The sequence below is a fragment of the Vombatus ursinus genome, unplaced genomic scaffold (assembly GCF_900497805.2).
Source record: "Vombatus ursinus unplaced genomic scaffold, bare-nosed wombat genome assembly UNPS02015255.1, whole genome shotgun sequence".
Taxonomy (NCBI): Eukaryota; Metazoa; Chordata; class Mammalia; order Diprotodontia; family Vombatidae; genus Vombatus; species Vombatus ursinus.
Window position 1 is genome coordinate 12676214 of NW_020955033.1, and position 17333 is coordinate 12693546.

Sequence of the window (17333 nt, forward strand, 5' to 3'; positions counted from 1 at the left end):
CACGCTTCTCACTTCCTCCTCCTAGCTTCCCCAGCCTGCTTCACCTTTTCTCTGGTTTCCTCCATGCTAACCCCGCAGTTGTCTTCCCTCTGAAGTTACCTTCAATATTTTATGTGTGTGTATATATGTATGTGTATATATAACATAATATATGATATATTCTATATAATAATATATGATATAATGCAATATATGCACACATAAACACACACACCCCTTGTATATATAGTTATTTGCATGTTGTCTCTCCCATTCCATTAGAATGAGTTCCTATGGTGCAGAGATGGTGTTTTTGCCTGTCATTGTATCCCCAGCACTTTTCCTGGCACATAGTAAGCACTTAATAAATGTTTTGATTAACTGATGGATGTTTATTTGGTATAATGTCACCCCCCCCATGTGTATATACCAATAGATTGTTGTTATTTTCATGAGATCAACTTGTCTGACTCTTATTTTTCAAATGAAGAAACTGAGGCCCATAAAGCTTAACAGCTGATATAATGGAGAGAGTAATGGACTTGGAGCCAGGAAGATCTGAGTTCAAATCCTGCCTTAGATACTTCCTGTCTATGTCACCTGAGCAAGCCATGTAACCTCCATTTCCTCATCTGTACAATGGGAATAATGACAGCGCCACAATTTCACAAGGTTATTTTATTATATATTGTACATAAAAGCTCTTTGCAAGAGCTTCATAAATGTTAATTATTGTCATTGTTGTTGTTAAGTTGCAGAGCTCACAGGATTTCAATACACAGGAACTCATAGGATCATAAATCTGGAATTATGGGACCTTGGAGGCCATCTTGGGGCCTTAAAGGCCCCTCAATTTACAGATGAGGAAACTGAGGGCCAGAGAGTTTAAGTACCACACTCAAGGTAATACAGTTCAATTCAGCAGATGTAATTGGCTGCTTACTCCATGCCAGGTAAGGCCCTGTGCCAGGTGCTGATGACAGACTCTTCTCTCTTGCTTCTAGTGGTTGTTATTGTTGTTGAGACTTACGATTTTGTCAGAGCTCTGGGCCACTTACTACCTCTACTAATGCAGATGAGTCAGTCAGTCAGCATTCATTTATCGGTTGCTTACTATGTGCTAGACTAGGTACTGCACTAAGCGCTGGGGGTACAAAGAGAAGCCAGAACACAGACCCTGCCCTCAAGGAGCTCATGTCTAATTGGGGAGGCAACATGCAAACACCCATGCACATACAGTGTATACACAGATGATGGGAAGTAATCTCAGAGGGAGGCACTAGCAGTTGAAGAGAAGGGAAGGAAGCAAGAAAGCATTTATTAAGTGTCCACTGTGTGCCAATCACTTTGCTGAGCATTTTACGAGTATAATCTCATTTGGTCCTTACAATAACCTTGGGAGATAGGTGCTGTTATCATCCCCATTTCACAGTTGAGGAAACTGAGGCAGTCAGAGGATAAGTGACCTGCCCATGGTCACAGGGATAGTAGGGCTCTGATGTAATATTTGAACTCGGGTCTTCCAGACTCCAGGACCTGCCCTCTATTCACTGTACTACCTAGCTGCACACAAGGAGGAGGACTGGGAATGGCTTTTTTCAGGTGAGGAATTGAGCTGAATCTCGATGGAAGTCTTGAAAGAAGCCAGTAGGCAGAAGTCAAGAGGGAGAGCATTGTGGTGTTAGAGCACAGTCAGTGGTAAAACATAGAGTTGGGAGACAGAGCAAAGGGTGGCAGAAAGGGAGGTGTCAACATTAACTCTTCTGCAACATGTAGTCTTAGAGAGTTGCCTGGTGCACTGAGAGGTTAAGAGACTTACCTAGGGTGACTCAGCCTGCATATGTTAGAGATAGCATTGGAATCTAGGACCTCCGGATTCTGAGCTCTCTCTGCTCTCTACTCCACTGAAAGCTTTTGTTTTTGTCTTTCCTTTTCTAAAAATCCTGGTCTTTGATAGGTGTATCACCATTTTTTTATTTTTATCACCTTATTCTGTTTTGGTGTTTTCTAGGGTTTTATTTTGGGTTGGGGGGGGATGGGAAGGGCTGATATGAGCTTCCTTGGTCTCAGTTTCTTCCACACCCTCATGAACTTTACTCTGAAAGTCAAAAGGTATCTGCCTATCTGAGTCAGCTGCCCTAGCTTCTACCTCACAGAAAATGTGTCTTGGCCTTGAGCTTTATGAGTCATAAGACTCTTAACCATACTGTTCATTAAAGGGGCATTTAAAAAAAATGCTCATTTTAAAACCTGAAGTTCTAAATACTTCAGTATTTTTAAAGTCCAGCCCCAAATGAATACCAGATATTTCTCAAAAATGACAAATCCAAGAACTTCAGTTAAAACTGTATAGCAGACAACTCACTGTACAATTAATATATATTTTTTTAAATATGTCACCTTCTGTAAGGTAGCTTTGGTAATAGTATTGCAAGGATCATTTTTGCTGTCACTAGATGAAACAAGATGATTGAGAAAAGAAACTTAGAAGGTCCTAGGACCTATAGCTGGAAGGGACTTTAGAAATAATCTAGAATCCCACCCCCTACCCCATTTTCAGATGAGGGAACTGAGGTGCAGAAAAGTTAGGTGACTTGTGGACTATCACATAGTAAGTGAAAGAACCTGGAGTCGAACCCAGGTACTGTCTGACTTGAAATCCCATGTTCTTTGCATTACACCACATACTTCCTGTTACTCTTCCTTCTCCAGCTCATTTTACAGATGAGGAAACTGAGGCAGACAGGGTTGCCCAGAGTCACACAGCTAGAAATCATCTGAGGCCAGATTTGAACTCAGGAAGATGAGTCTTCCTAATTCCAGGCTCGACACTGTAGCTGCCCAGACATTCTTATTTTAGTCAAAGCTGGAAACTGTCTGAACAGTTTTACTAGCATCTTTGCAGATTGAGGAAAGGGAGGGGAAAGAGTGGCAATTATCTGTTGGTATTATGGAGCCTGTTGTTTTCCATGTCTGTTCTGCTATAGTTCTATCAACTGCTGTACTTGGTCATAGAGGAAAGCGTGATTCATAGACACAGGTACTAAACATTGGGCTTAAATCCCCGCTCTTATAATAAGATAGCATGGTAGAAAGAGTACTAAGTTTGGAGTGAGAGCTATTTTGTTTCCATTCCACTTGTGATGCTTCCTACAGGAGTTTGGCTCCTTACTGCAGTTTGACTTTGGGCAGTTCACTTAATTTCCCTGGTCCTCCCTTTCCACATTTGTAGTTAATCTCACTTCTGTCGAAGCCTGGGGCTTTCCTTAAGCTCAGCCTTATAACACTTAATGAAAGAGATGTGACTCCTGATTGACTAAGAGATTGCTGTGTCTGTGATGTTACATACTTACATGAAGGGAAACACTTTGGCAACACTTTGAGGAGAGGCGATTTGTAAGAGGCCGGTGCTAGGCTCACGGTGAAGGCACAGATTCCCACATCCAATGTCTATCCACTACACATATGGGCCGCCTGTATTTGTATTAGATAGATACACATTTTATAAATGTAAAATCAGGAGGTTGGAAAAGATGACCTCTGAAATTCCTTCCAATTCTATCTCATTGATCTGTTATCCATTCTGACCATGGGTGAATCACTTTTCCTTTCTGGGACTTGATTTCTTCATCTGTATGAAGGGACTGGGCTAGATGATTTTCCAAGATCTCTTCCGTTTCTAAGTTTATGACCCTCTGAGCCCTGGACCTAGGAAATCCTGAATGTTTTAAAGTTATGTTCTAAAATTAGTATGATTACAAGCAGTGCTACTTCCTATTTCTGAATATTTCTATCACCCACTTCCCAGGGGCAGAGTAGACACTTAACAGTTCTTGGGCTAGGGGACAGAAATCCTCTCAGGAATGGTGAACTTTGTCACTCGATTTACAAGGTATGCTTAGGGAGGCAGGGAATTACCCCTGTCCACTCAGATCTGGAAGGCCACTTCTACCCCATGTGACTTGAAAACTAGAGGAAGTGACTTCTGAAAGAGCTACATGATAGCAGCCCTGGCTCGCCTGTGTGATGTCTGGGTTACTCATTTTGGCACTTAGCTCTTGGCAAGACAGTGAGTACCCATCACCATAGCTACCAAAGCATATGGGAAAATATTTCAGTGTTGCCTCCTTTTTGACAGGTGAAATTAAAAAAGAGGTTAGGTTCAGAAAACTTAGGGGACAGTTGAGAGTACAATCTTGTTAGGAAAAATGACTAAGAATCAGATGGTAAAACAATTTAGTAGAAGTTATAAAATCCTCAATTCTTAGCAATATGTGAATGCTGAATTTTTTAAAAAAAATTATAATTTTATTTTTTCTAAATAGTATTTTATTTTCCACAGTTACATGTAATGAAAATTTTTAACATTCACTTTTAAAAAATTGAACTCTGAATTTTTAGATTTATAGCATAGTTGAGGTAAAAGGGCCCTTATGAGATAAGTAACCTAACCTGCTCATTTTACAGAGCAGGGAACTGAGGCATAAAAATTAAGTGATTTGCCCAGGGTCACACAGCTAGTCAAGATTTGAACTCAGATCTTCCTAGTTCCCTAATCCAGTGTCCTATCTGTGTTTCCCCTCTCTAGTTTGGCATTGGTCTAAGGTCACATAGCTAGTCTGTAGCTGAGCCAGGACTCAAAATTCAGAATTCTACTTAGCCTTTTTTTTCCTGCTATACTGCTGCTTCTCTTATGGGTTTTAGATATGTGGGTCATAGATTATAAGTACAACAAACATACCTAATGCAGATCCTTTTAAAAAAAAACCCTAAAATTATAAGTATCATAGTGGTTGTATAAACTGTATACTAGTTCACATGTTCTGTCAATCCTCAGCCTTAGGTCAGTTGCACCATGCCCCTTCTGTAGTCATTCTCAGAGGCTTCTGAGTGCCACTAGATGAAGTATCAACTGAATTCATGACAAGTTCATTTTATCTAATCTGTTTGTCCTTCATTGACTCACAGAAAAACTCTTTATCTTGATTGATTCTGTCCCACTCCCCTGATTAACTATTATTTCCGAAACTTCTCTCCCTCAATGCTTTCTTCATGCCCCCTTTCTCAGCAGAGTCAATCAACAAGGAGGTGCAGTGGAAAGAATGCCAGGCCTGGAGTCAGGAGTTCAAATCCTGAATTTAATTCAAGCTTCTGACACTTACTCTGTGACTCTGGGCAAGTCACTTAACCCTGTTTGCCTCAGGTTCCTCATCTGTAAAATGAACTGAAGAAGGATATGGCAAACCGCTCAGTATCTTTACCAGGAAAACCCAAAATGGGGTCATGAAGAGCCGGATGTGACTGAAACAATAGAACCAACCATGTGTGCCAGACCCTATGTGAGGCACTGAATTACAAAGAAAAAAAATGAGCTGTTGTCTTCAAGGAACTTATTCTTATCAGGGGGAAATTCTGTGAATGAATAAATCAATTTAAAAAATCTTAAGCACTTGATGTGCTTAGACACAGGGACCCTAGTCCTACCTCCCAGCCTTACACCAATGAGGGGATGTCGGAGGGACAGGGTAGACTCAGTATCCTGAAGCAATACGCACGTCTAAATACAAACTATGTGCAAACTAAACCAAAGGCAATCAGGGCAGGGCGCGAGGAGGCACCAGGAAGTCACTGGGGGATCAGTGGAGCCCCTCATGTAGACATTGGCACGTGAGCTGAGCTTTGAAGGAAGCTAGGGATTGTAAGTAAGAGGAGGAGGTGAGGAAGGGATATAATTGTGTAGTAAGGCTAGAAAGGTAGACTGGTTTGTATTTGACCCTAGAGGCTTACTTTGCTGAAAAAAAAATCAAGGCCTTTTGCTGTGAGCACCCTCTTCTTCCCAACTTCATACCCCATAACCCCTTCTACAGCTTCATCCAGTCCTCTTCCTTTTCTCTGATCTCTGAAAAAGAAGTGGCACTTTGTCCCCAAGGCCAGCCCTTTACCCATCCTCAATCTGTAACCCTGGCAATCATTCCATATGCCCGTCTTCAGTCTCCTACTATGTACTCGCTCTTTTTCCTACTGCCTAAAAGTATGCTCAGATCTCTACCCTATCCTTAAAAAAAAAATTAATTAATTAAAGGTTAATTCATTAACCTTGTCCTCTGTCAAGCTTTTGTCTTTTATCTCTCCTTCCTTTCACTGCCAGACACCTACAAGAACTGTCTCTAGTGCCTAACTTCACTCCTCAACCCCTTTTTTCAATCTAATTTCTAATCCCACCAGTGTATACTCCAAGGTTATACATCACCTCTTACCTGCTCAGCCTAATGTTCTTTCTCAGGACTCAACACTCCTTGACCTCATTGCAGCCTTCAGTGTTATTGACAGTCTCTTTCCCCCTGCCCCCATTCTCCTGAATTCTCTTTATCTTTTGTCTTTTATAACTCTGCTGTTTCTTTAATTGTGTAACTACTACTTCTCAGCCTACTTTCCTGAAACATGATTCATCTCTGACTCCTTGTAGAGTTCCCCAGGGCCCTATCCTGGCCTGTCTTGTAGATTTCACCAGATCTCATGGGTTCAATTATATACATGAGCCCCACATCTAACCCTCTAATGAACTCCAGTCATTCATTAGCTGCCAGCTAGATATCTCCTCCTAGATATCCTTTAGGTAGTTCAAATTCAACACATCCAAAATGGAATCGGGTATGTTACCCACCTAACCCCCCACCCTAGACCCCCGGACTTAGCTTTTTTTCTGTTGAAGGTACCATCATCATCCTAGTCATCCAGGATCTCAACTTCAGGGTCAGCTTGGACTCTTCACTCTGTCTCCAAACCAACCGCGTCAAATCAGGTGCTGCTTCTCACATCAATAGTACCTCTGTAATATCTCTCCTCTGTAACTTTTTTCACACAGAAAGACTTGCAGAAGGTGAGACTTTAACTGAGTTTTTAAGGAAGCCAGGGCAGCTAGGAGGCAGAGAAGCTATCCTAGTTGGAGCCCTGATCATCTCACCTAGACTGCTATAGTAGCATCCAAATTGATCTCCCTGACTTCAGTCTCTTCTGCACACAGCTGCCAGAATTATCTTCCTAAGATAGAGTCCATCATCACACTCCCTACTCAAAAATCTTCAGTGCCCCGTTGCCTAAAGGATAAAAATATCAATTTTAAATTTAGTCCCTCCACTGTCTGACTCTCTACATTTGAGCCATATTCTGTATGCCTCCCATTTACCTGATCCGAATTTCAGTCAAAATAGACTACTAGTTACTTTGCAAACTCTATCTCTGCAATGTGTACATGACCCATAACCTATTCCCCTTACCTGGAACATACTCTCTCCTCATCCCCACCTTGGCTTCCTTGCAATGCTTAATCAGTTGCCTTTTGCTCCATAAAGCTTTCCCTGATCTCCCTCCCTGTTACCGGTGCTAGCTTCTTTCTCAGTTACCCTTGTACTGAACTTACTTGTCTATGTGTATCCCCCCCCATACCTACAGAATGTAAGCTCCCTGAAGGCAGGGACTATTCATGTTTGTCTTTGTATACCTAGCATAGTGCCACACACATTAGTAGGCACTTAATCCTTCTTCATTCAAATAAATTCTATTTAATCAATCATCAAACACTTACTAGATACTTACTATGTTCCAGACACTGCTAGTTGCAGGGGTTGCATGTACAAACAATGAAACAAACCCTACTCTCAGTCAGCTTATTTTCAAATAGGAGAGACAAGTTAGACACATGCAGTATAAATATAAAGTGAATAAATACAAAAATATTCAAAGTCATTAAATAAAAGGGACAGTTAGGTGGTTCAGTTGATAGAATGCCAGACCTGGAGTCAGGAAGACTCTTTCATGAGTTCAAATGTGGCCTCAGACACTTATTAGCTGTGTAACCCTGGGCAAGTCATTTGAACTTGTTTTCCTCAGTTTCCTCATCTGTAAAATGAGCTGGAGAAGGAAATGGCCAACCACTCCAGTATCTTTGCCAAGAACACCCCAAATAGGGTCACAAAGACTCAGGACTGAAAAACGACTGAACAAAGTTCAATACAAGGGAGTTGGGGAGAGAAGGCCCTACTAGCAGGTGACAGGGATCAGGAAAGGCTAAATGAAGAAAATGGTGCTTGAGCTGAATCTCAAAGGAAGAGGTAGACTCAATAAGGAAGAGGTAAAGAAAGGAACATGCTCCAAGAATAGGGGTCTGCTATTTAGTCAGTCAGAATTCATTAAATGCCATGTGCCAGGCGGTGTGGTGTGCTACAAAGAAAGGCCAACAATTGTCCCTGCTTTCAAGGAGCTCACAATCTAAATGCAGAAGACAACGTTAAAACAAGATGTATACAGCATAAATTTGGGGTAGGCTCAGAGGGAAAGGCCCTAAGATTAAGGAAGATTGGGAAACTTGCAGAAGGTGGGACTTTAACTGAGTTTTGAAGGAAGCGAGGTCAGCTAAGAGGTAGAGAAAGAAGCAAGAACATTCCAGTGTCATTGGCCCATGAAAATGCCCAGAGTTGAGAGATTGAGTGTCATTTTCTTTCTTTCTTCTTTTTAAAAAAATTTTATTTTTCCCAAATCATGTGTAAAAACAATTTTTAACATTCAATTTTGTTTTAAGTTCCAATTTCTATCCCTTCCTCTTTCCTCTCTTCCCTGTCTGGGTCGGTAAGCAATTTAATATAGGTTGTACATGTGCAATCTTGTAAAACATTTCATTATCATGTCATTATTGAGGAACAGCAAGGAGTCTGGTGTCACCGGATCACAGATTATATGGAGGGAAGTAAGGTGTAAGTCAGGCTGAAAAGGTAGGAAGGAGCCAAATCATGAAGAGTTTTAAGAGTCAAACGTGGCCTTTGGTTATTGCAAAGGCGTGGACAAGAGAGTCCTGTGTGAGGAACAGAGAAGCCAATTTGACTGAATTGCAAAGTTCAGGAGGAGTAATTTTCAATGGGATTGTAAAGATGAGTTGGGGTCAGGGTTTGTAGGGCTTTAAAAGCTGCACAGAAAAGTACATTTTATTCTTGAAGCAATTGAAAGCCACTGGAGTTGATTGAGTAACTCAGATCTGTGCTTAAGGAAGATTACTTGGGCATTAATGTGTAGGATGGGCTGGAATGGTGAGAGAGGAGGCAGAGAGCCCAGCAAGGAAGTTGTTTCAGTAACAAGTGATGAAAGCCTTAACTAATGTGGTAGCTGTGTTAGTATAACAGAAAAAGTTAGATAGAAGAGATGATAGGAGATTGAAATGGCAACACTTGGCAGATGATTGGATCACAAATCCTTACTTCCTATTCACTCCTTAAACTGTAATATAGATTGAGTCAGGGCTTGGCAACTAGAATTGCTTGTGAGATGTGCATGTTTCATGTCTTCTGCTACTCTACCCTTCTGAAAGATGAGTGAAGATCGTCCAAGGAGTGAAAATAATTTTACCAGTTGTGAGTTTTCAACTTGGAGTCAGGGGCATTTGAGTTCAAATCCTGCCTCAAGCACTTATTAGCTGTGTAGATCTAGGCAAGTCACTTAACCTCTCAATCTTAATTTCCTCATCTGGAAAAGGGGACAATAACAGCACCTCCCTTACAGGGTTGTTGTAAGGCTTAAATGAGATGATATTTGTAAAGTGCTTTTCAAACCTGAAAGCATTGTATAAATGCTAACTGTCATTGTCATTATCATTATCATCGGTATAAGCAAGAAGTGGTCCATTAGGTAATGCATTCCTAAGTAAGACCCTTCAAACAATTGATTTTTAGAAAATGATTATTTAGAGGCATCATTGTGAAGTGGCCTTGGAGTCAAGAAAATCTGAGTTCAAGACTCATTTTTAGCACATACTGAGTGTGTAACCCTGGACAAGTTATTTTCACTTCTTAGTACTCCAGGCAACCCTATAGAGGCCATGTTGCGGGCTGAGTTGTTGAGGAGCTGATGGAAGCTCCCTGCACTGACTGAGAGACTGATGAAGTCACAGTGCCAGACTTTCAAAAAAAATATATAAATTTAGTGAACAGCTGCTTTTCATGGTAGAACAAGATTAACAGAGTTGTGCCCTTGAGATTTTTACTGGAAGCAGAGATTTAAAAAAAAGAGAGAGAGAGATGACTAAACACTAAATAGTTCATATTGCCCACTGAAATTTTAGTTGAGACCTGAAGCTTAATGAGATTAGTGCAGTTAACTAAGTAATTTAGAGATCTTTCCCATCCTCCTGGCAACTGAAAGGGAAGTTAGCTCTTAAACACCACTGTTCTTATCTCTAGAGTTCTAAGTTAGCCCAGGGACCTTGGAAATGTGTCAGGGTGTGACTTGTCACCCTTGCCTACAGGTGATCATTTTCAAGAGGAATTGTTTCCTTCTTTGGATTTATAACCTGGGCATTTAGCACACCTGCACTTGGGAGGTGCTGAATAAATGCTTCTTGATGGATTGAAGTTAAAATCGCCTAGATTTTGCCCCTCTCCTAGGTAGGTCAAGTGTGTCTCTCATTTTTGCAGTAAAGTGGATCCCAGGTTCAAAAATTGTTATTAAAACAAATGCACAAAAGCCCCTGTATAAATGTTATGATAGCAGATCAATTGAATGTCTTTTTGTTTGCTGTTGTCAAAAATTCAGCTTGTCCTGGTTTGCTTTTTTTGAGCATAAATGCATTTTTAAAAGTAAAAGTCAGCTTAAAGACATTTTTCTCATGGATAATTTCAGTGGCAGGCTTTCTGTACTGAAATTGGTTGTCCGTGGTCAGTGTTTATTGTATCATGAAATGATGTCCCAAGAAATCTTCAATGCTTTTTTTTTTCAGCCCAGTTCATTCTTGTTTATTAGTTCCTAAGTGTTGCCACAATAATATTCCTATTTTCTCTGTTATGTTCAGGAGAGAATCTTTTTCTGTTGTCTAATACAGAGCAGGTATCTAATGATTCCAGAAAGGTGTTCAGAATTCTTAAAATAAATTCGTTTTTTGAAATGTTATAAATTCATATTTTGCAAAAAAAAAAAATCCATATAGTTAAACCCCAGCAGTGCTAGCACATAGTATAATATTTTACTAGCTAGACCTCTCAATGATTCATTCTGAATAGCTTTAAGCATAGAAATTTTGAGTTTTTTAAACATATTTTAATTTTGACCATTTGGGATGGAAGCCTCTCCAAAGTACATCTCACAACTTCCCTCCCTGCTTTCCTCAGCAGAGCATGTTGAACCTAATTTAATATTTTTGTGATGATTCCTGATCATCATATGCTATCATCTAATAATTGTACTTAGGGCCTATTGAGGTGGAGGACCTTATCCCATGACTACATGTTACTTTATTTTTGAGTTCTATAATTTTTTTTGTCTCTTGCATTATTGTGAATTTTTACATCAGTTGGTGTGTCTGCCTTGAATAGTCCTTCCCCCTCTTCTGACTTGTTCCTTCTAATCTGCTGTGGACTTGGAAACCAGATAACTACGCTTGTTACAATTATGTCTATAATAAGAGTAAATATTAGACTCTGAGTGCCAGAGACAGCTCTACTATTAGTAAAGTTCATGAGCTTTAGTGTATGGCTATTTTGGCTGTCCAGAAGCCTTTCTTTCTTTCATTGTGTTCTCTGTGTGTGTGTGTGTGTGTGTGTGTGTGTGTGTGTGTGTGTGTGTGTGTGTGTGTATGATAGAGAGAGAAGCAGTTAAGTTCCATGTAGGTGAGGTGTCAATGTACATTATAAAATGGGAAATTTGGCAGCTGAAAGCAGCTTTAGAAGGTGGAGTTTAGATGAGTTTGATTACAACTAATATGAATTATGGATTATGCTTTCCACCTTTAAAAATGTATTTTTTTATTCTCATAATTCATTAAGGAATGAATGAAACAATTTTGAAAATTTATAAAGTTAGTAAATTTAGTATTTTAAGATATGATTAAATATTTTCTACCACTAAGATTTTGTAGATCCTTTACTAAGCTCCCAGTTATCAGTAGTTACTACCCCAGATTAAACAATCATCATGCCTTTTCACTGCTTTGACCTGGTCACTTTCTCTCCAGAAACAAAATAGAGAAAAGAAAAAATGCTGATGATGGTGATATTTAGTCCTTACAGAGAAATAAATTTTTGAAATTGCTATTATGAAGAAGGTTCTTAATGCTCGTAAAATATGCATTCCTCTTGGCAATTGAGCCTGAATACTAATCCCCCAGTCTGAATTCCTATCTCTTTTATATAGGTTGGATCTTTGTAGAGCTGATATTCAGAGAGAATGGTTGCCAAAGCTCTCAATAAAAAAAAAATATATATATATATATATGTATATACATTTTTCTTTATTACATCGATGTTTAAAAATGTTGCTTTACAATGGGGTATAAATTCTGGATGGGTATTATGGATAATAAAATCCTGATAGTTTCCTGGATTAGACCTATTAGGGTTGTTTAGATAACACAGTTTGAATGACTTCCTCTCAGGAAACATTGAAAGTGGGGGAAAAAAATGATAACCAGACACACATACTTAAGCACTTAGAAGGAATGCATTCTTTCTATTGGCTACAAAAGAAACACAGAAGCAAATCAATCACCTCTTCACAAATCTGGGCAGATTGTTGGCCCCCACTGCCAGAGGAAGAACGTTTATTTATGGCATTCTTTATCTGTCATAAATGTTGACCAGAAAATTGGTGAGTGAGATAGCCTCATAATTTATGTAATAGCTAATTACTAACATGAATGATGATGTCAGATGGGGAAGGACAGAATTGCAGATTTGTCCACATAGGTCCTGTTTCTTTTCTGCATGGAAGTAGCAACAGTTTGTTTTTTTTATTATTTTAGAAACAAATACATGTGCATGCACACTCACATACACACACAAATTTATTTCTTGTTGAACATACACAGATAGCAGCATTTTTCAAGGGTAGTTTTGATTTCTTTAATCTGTGCGTTTAGCTCCTTTATTTCTGGTTTCTTGGAATATAAAAATTGATAACGAGCATGGGGAACCTTTCAGACACTAGTGTCCGCTTTCATCTGGTGTGTTAATGTTTCTTGACAGCTACCACCAAACTAAGCTGGGGCTCTCTGGAGTGTGTATGTTGGTGGGGAGAGAGGTTTGAGTGTGGCTGGATGCATGTTTGGGTGTGTAGAGGCAAATTAGGGCAAGGGTATATGTTCATTACTTCTTAGTATCAATGTTTAAGATAGCAAAAAGTGCTCAAAATGGAAGAGTGGTAGATTTATAGTATATTAGATCCAAAAGGGACCTCAGTCTACTTCCTCATTTTACGAATAAGAAAGCCTTGGGACCCTGTGAGATTTAACAGAAAGTTCAGGTGGAGCTTCATGTCACTACCTTTTGGCAGAAGTTTTCTGTATGACCTTGGTGAGTGGGATAGCAGAGAGTTGCATATGGTTCACATCCCTAGACTCCTCATAACTTCATCCTTAACCTAAAACAAATGGAGAAATAACCAAATTTTTTTAAGATTTACAATAAGGAGGACGCAGTAGCACCTCAGGTCTTGAGGTTTTCTCATCATCCTACGACCAAACATTCTAGATCATTCCAACATGTACACTTCCCCTATGATGTAAGTGGCCGATGCAGTTCTGTAAAGCAAGAAGCTTGTATAGCCTGTGAGATAATATGTCCACAATAAGTCTGTATAATCCTGCTTGGCGGAGAGAAGGCTAATAATGTATTAGAATCATGGTTTAGAGTGAGGTATTGGGTAGAGTAGATGGGCATTTTAGAAAGGCAGAAGTAATGAAATATCTTCCTAAGCCTACATATCAAGCAAAATTACATTCGGAAATATGATGATTTCCTTCTTAATTGACATCAGATAAAGGGAGAATGCTTTTAAAATAATTGTATAACAGACTGAAAGATTAGAGGAAATAGTAAGCTAATTTTTATAATCAGCTCCTATGTTAGAAGTCAAAAGATAGTCAAAACTTCAAAACTGAGATGCTTCCTTAAATATTGAAGTTCATTCCCTTCAAATGTGAGTTTCTTTAAAGATTGTGTAAGGTTAGCAAATTAGACCCTAAAACTTTGTTGATGCCATTGTTTGCAGATGAGCTTTTTGTTATTTTTTAAAATTTTGTTGTTGTTATTAAGTGGTATGTGACTCTCCATAACCCCATTTAGGTTTTTCTTGGCAAAGTCACTGGAGTGATTTCCCATTTCCTTCTCCAGTTCATTTTATGTATGAGAAACAGAGGCGAACAGGGTGAAGTGACTTGTCCATGGTCACACAGCTAATGAGTGTTTGAGGATGGATTTGAACTCAGAAAGATGAGTCTTCCTGATTCCAAGCCCAGGGCTTTATTCACTGCGCCAGCCATCTGCCTTATTTTTTAAAATGGGTAAGCCTAATTCATTCCTAGGGACTTGATCTGATGCTGATCTAGGGTGAGTAAGCCTATTGCAAAGATTAGAATATATGCAGAAGACCTGAAAGTAACCAAAGTAACAATAAGCTGCCTGTTTATTATGGTGAGATATTTGCTAAGTAAAATAAGTCGTACAGAAATACCTAAAACCCCCATAGCCTGAATTTGTTTTACTTATGTTACTCGAGCATTGTTGTGACTAGAAATGCAAAGTATAGAAGAAAGGAAAGTTCCCTTCAGTCAGAAGTCTTTGAAACTAGTCTCAGCATTCACTAGGATATAATCTTTGGCAAGTCACATTATTTTGTGAACCACAGTGTTCTTATCTGTAAAAATGAAGGGATTGGGCCAACTGATCTCTTCTAGCTGTGATGCATTTCCATGATTTCTTCTAAGGGCAGTGATTCACTTTTTCCCTGAGATGACAGTACCAGATAGATGGCTTTGCAGAAGACATCTGAAGAGGTCTGGCCCAACCCTTTGGTGACACCAAATTGTTGTTACTGTTTAGTCATTTCAGTTATGTCCAACTCTTTGTGACTCCATTTGGGGTTTTCTTGACAAAGATACTGGAGTGGTTTGCCATTTCCTTCTCCGGTTCATTTTACAGATGAAGAAACTGACGCAAACAGGGTTAAGTGACTTGCCCAGGGTCACACAGGTCGTAAGTGTCTGAAGCTAGATTTGAACTCAGGCATATGAGTCTTCCTGATTTCAGGCCTGGCACTCTATCCACTATGCCACCTAGTTGCCCCTATTGGTGATCATAGCATAGTAGAAAGAACACTACCTGCTTTGGATCAGGACTTGGCTTCATACTCTCCCTTTGCCACGTACTACCTGAGTGACCTTGGACAAATCACTTCATTTGTCTGGGTGTCAGTGTCCTCATCTGTCAAATTAAGGGTTCATTCTATCTCTAAATATGTGATTCTCTAAAAAAGGACCTATCCAACAACATACTAGAGATCCTCTTATTATTATGGTATCCAATGGCCCATTCTAGAAAGGAAACGAGACAGGAACTAAAATAGCAGCAAAGAAGTTGCTTTCAAAGACTAGGCTCTTGATCTTCCTTCACATCAGTCAAGTCTACTAATACTAGGAAAATAATTAAAAGAATAAGAAGCCTTAACTCTTCTCACCATCTTTCTCAGAAAGTATTCTAGGAAAACGTTATCCACTTTCAGAGAAGGAACTGATGGAGTCTGAGTGCAGATCGAAGCCTGCTATTTTCACTTTCTTTATTTTTTAGTGTTTTTTTTTTGTTTTCCTTTTGGTCTGTTTCTTCTTTCACAACGTGACTAACATGGAAATATGTTTTGCATGATTATGCATATATAACCTGTATCAAATTGCTTACCATTTTAGGGAAGGAGGGTGAAAAATTCGGAACTCATAATTGTTTTTTAATGAATGTTAAAAATTATCTTTACATGTAGTGGGAAAAAAATAAAATACTATGGAAGGAAAGAAGGAAGAATCCTAGTCATTTAACCTCTGTAATTAGGATATGATATTAACTGTTAGCCCTACTTTTAAGACTAGGAAAGCGAAACACCGAAGAGCATAATATTCCTAAAGCTGTTCAATGTTTCCTTGGTAGGGTTAGATAGGACCAATAAGAAATAAAATTCAAGTCTCCTGGCTCATCATCCAGTCCTTTTTTCTACTGTACCCTAGAAGTTAATCTAGCAAGATGTAGTAAAGGGCCACATGTTATGAAATACTAAAGATGAAATGTGAAGTCCTGGAAAAAATTAAACATATAGTCCAAAGAGTGGAATCATGAAGAATATCCGCTTTCCATTAGGAAAACGTAAGTGGTAGCAATCCTAAGATTCCATAAATCATAGTGAGCTTGGGGAGTTGGGACTCATTTGTAGGCCCTGACAAACAATCATGTTCTGTGATCTTAGGCAGGCTATTTAACCTCCATTTTCTCATTTGTAAAATAAAGATGAAAGCATTATCCTTTCCTAAAGAGTTACCTTGGAAATTCTGGGTGTTCCAAAAGTCTTGGTACAGTTTTAAGCTACTAAAGCAGGAATAAGAATACAGTATAGTCAACTAATGGACACCATATATGTTTGAAATAGTAATCAACCATCCAAGCATTTTTGAGTACCTGCTGTATACTCAGGAATGGTATAGTGATTTAAGATTTTACTTTAAAACTTAAGAAATAAAGCTACAAGTACTTAAACTGTTTGCTTCTAGAGAAAGTTGAAAAACTAAACTTAGCATAGGCAGAGTATAAATTGCTGTCTGTGCTGCAAGCCTTCCATTCACAATCAGTTAGATCATTCAATAAGCTTTGATTAAGTGCCTCCTATGTTCCAGGTACTGTGCCAGGCACTAAGTACATAGTAATAGAAATGAAATTATCCCTGCCCTGAAATAGCTTAGATTCTTACAGCATGTAGAGTTGTGGATTACTCAAATTTTTCCCATTTAGCAAAAAGAAAAAAAATGTCATCCAGGTTTTACTTAATTCACTTAATATTCCAAGTTTTGCCATTAAGACCCTCAGTTAACATCACAATACTGTAGTCTTCTGTTGCTTTACTTCAGTTACTATAAAGACTTTTATTTTAGGAAGGAAGGGATAGAAATATTTATTAAATGCTTTATATGTACCAGCCACTCTGCAGATATTATCACATTTGATCTTCACAACAACTTTGAGAAATAAGTACTATTATTATCCCTATTTTACAGTTGAGGAAATTGAGGCAGAGGTTAAGTGACTTACTCATGGTCACACAGTAAGTAAGCATCTGAGGCTGAATTTGAATTCAGGTTTCTGACTCCAGGCCCAGTGCTCTATCCAGTGCATCACCTAGCTACCTCTAGATCTATGTCATGTCAGCATGAATTATTTGAGTTAATCAGGAAGGTACCAGGCAAAGAAACTGCTTTATAATTATTATTAGTAATAATTGTAATAATATCTAACTATTTTACTTATGTTATCTCATTGGCTAGTAACAAAAATCTATTTGCTCTT

At 38.9% G+C, this 17333-nt stretch overlaps 1 protein-coding gene across 1 annotated transcript in view; it reads left to right on the top strand.

Annotated features, from left to right (window-relative positions):
* The window catches only part of LOC114031883 (GRB2-associated and regulator of MAPK protein 1), a 205018-nt gene that overhangs the window by 166984 nt on the left and 20701 nt on the right, over nt 1–17333 (top strand). The gene's annotated exons all lie outside the window — the stretch shown is intronic.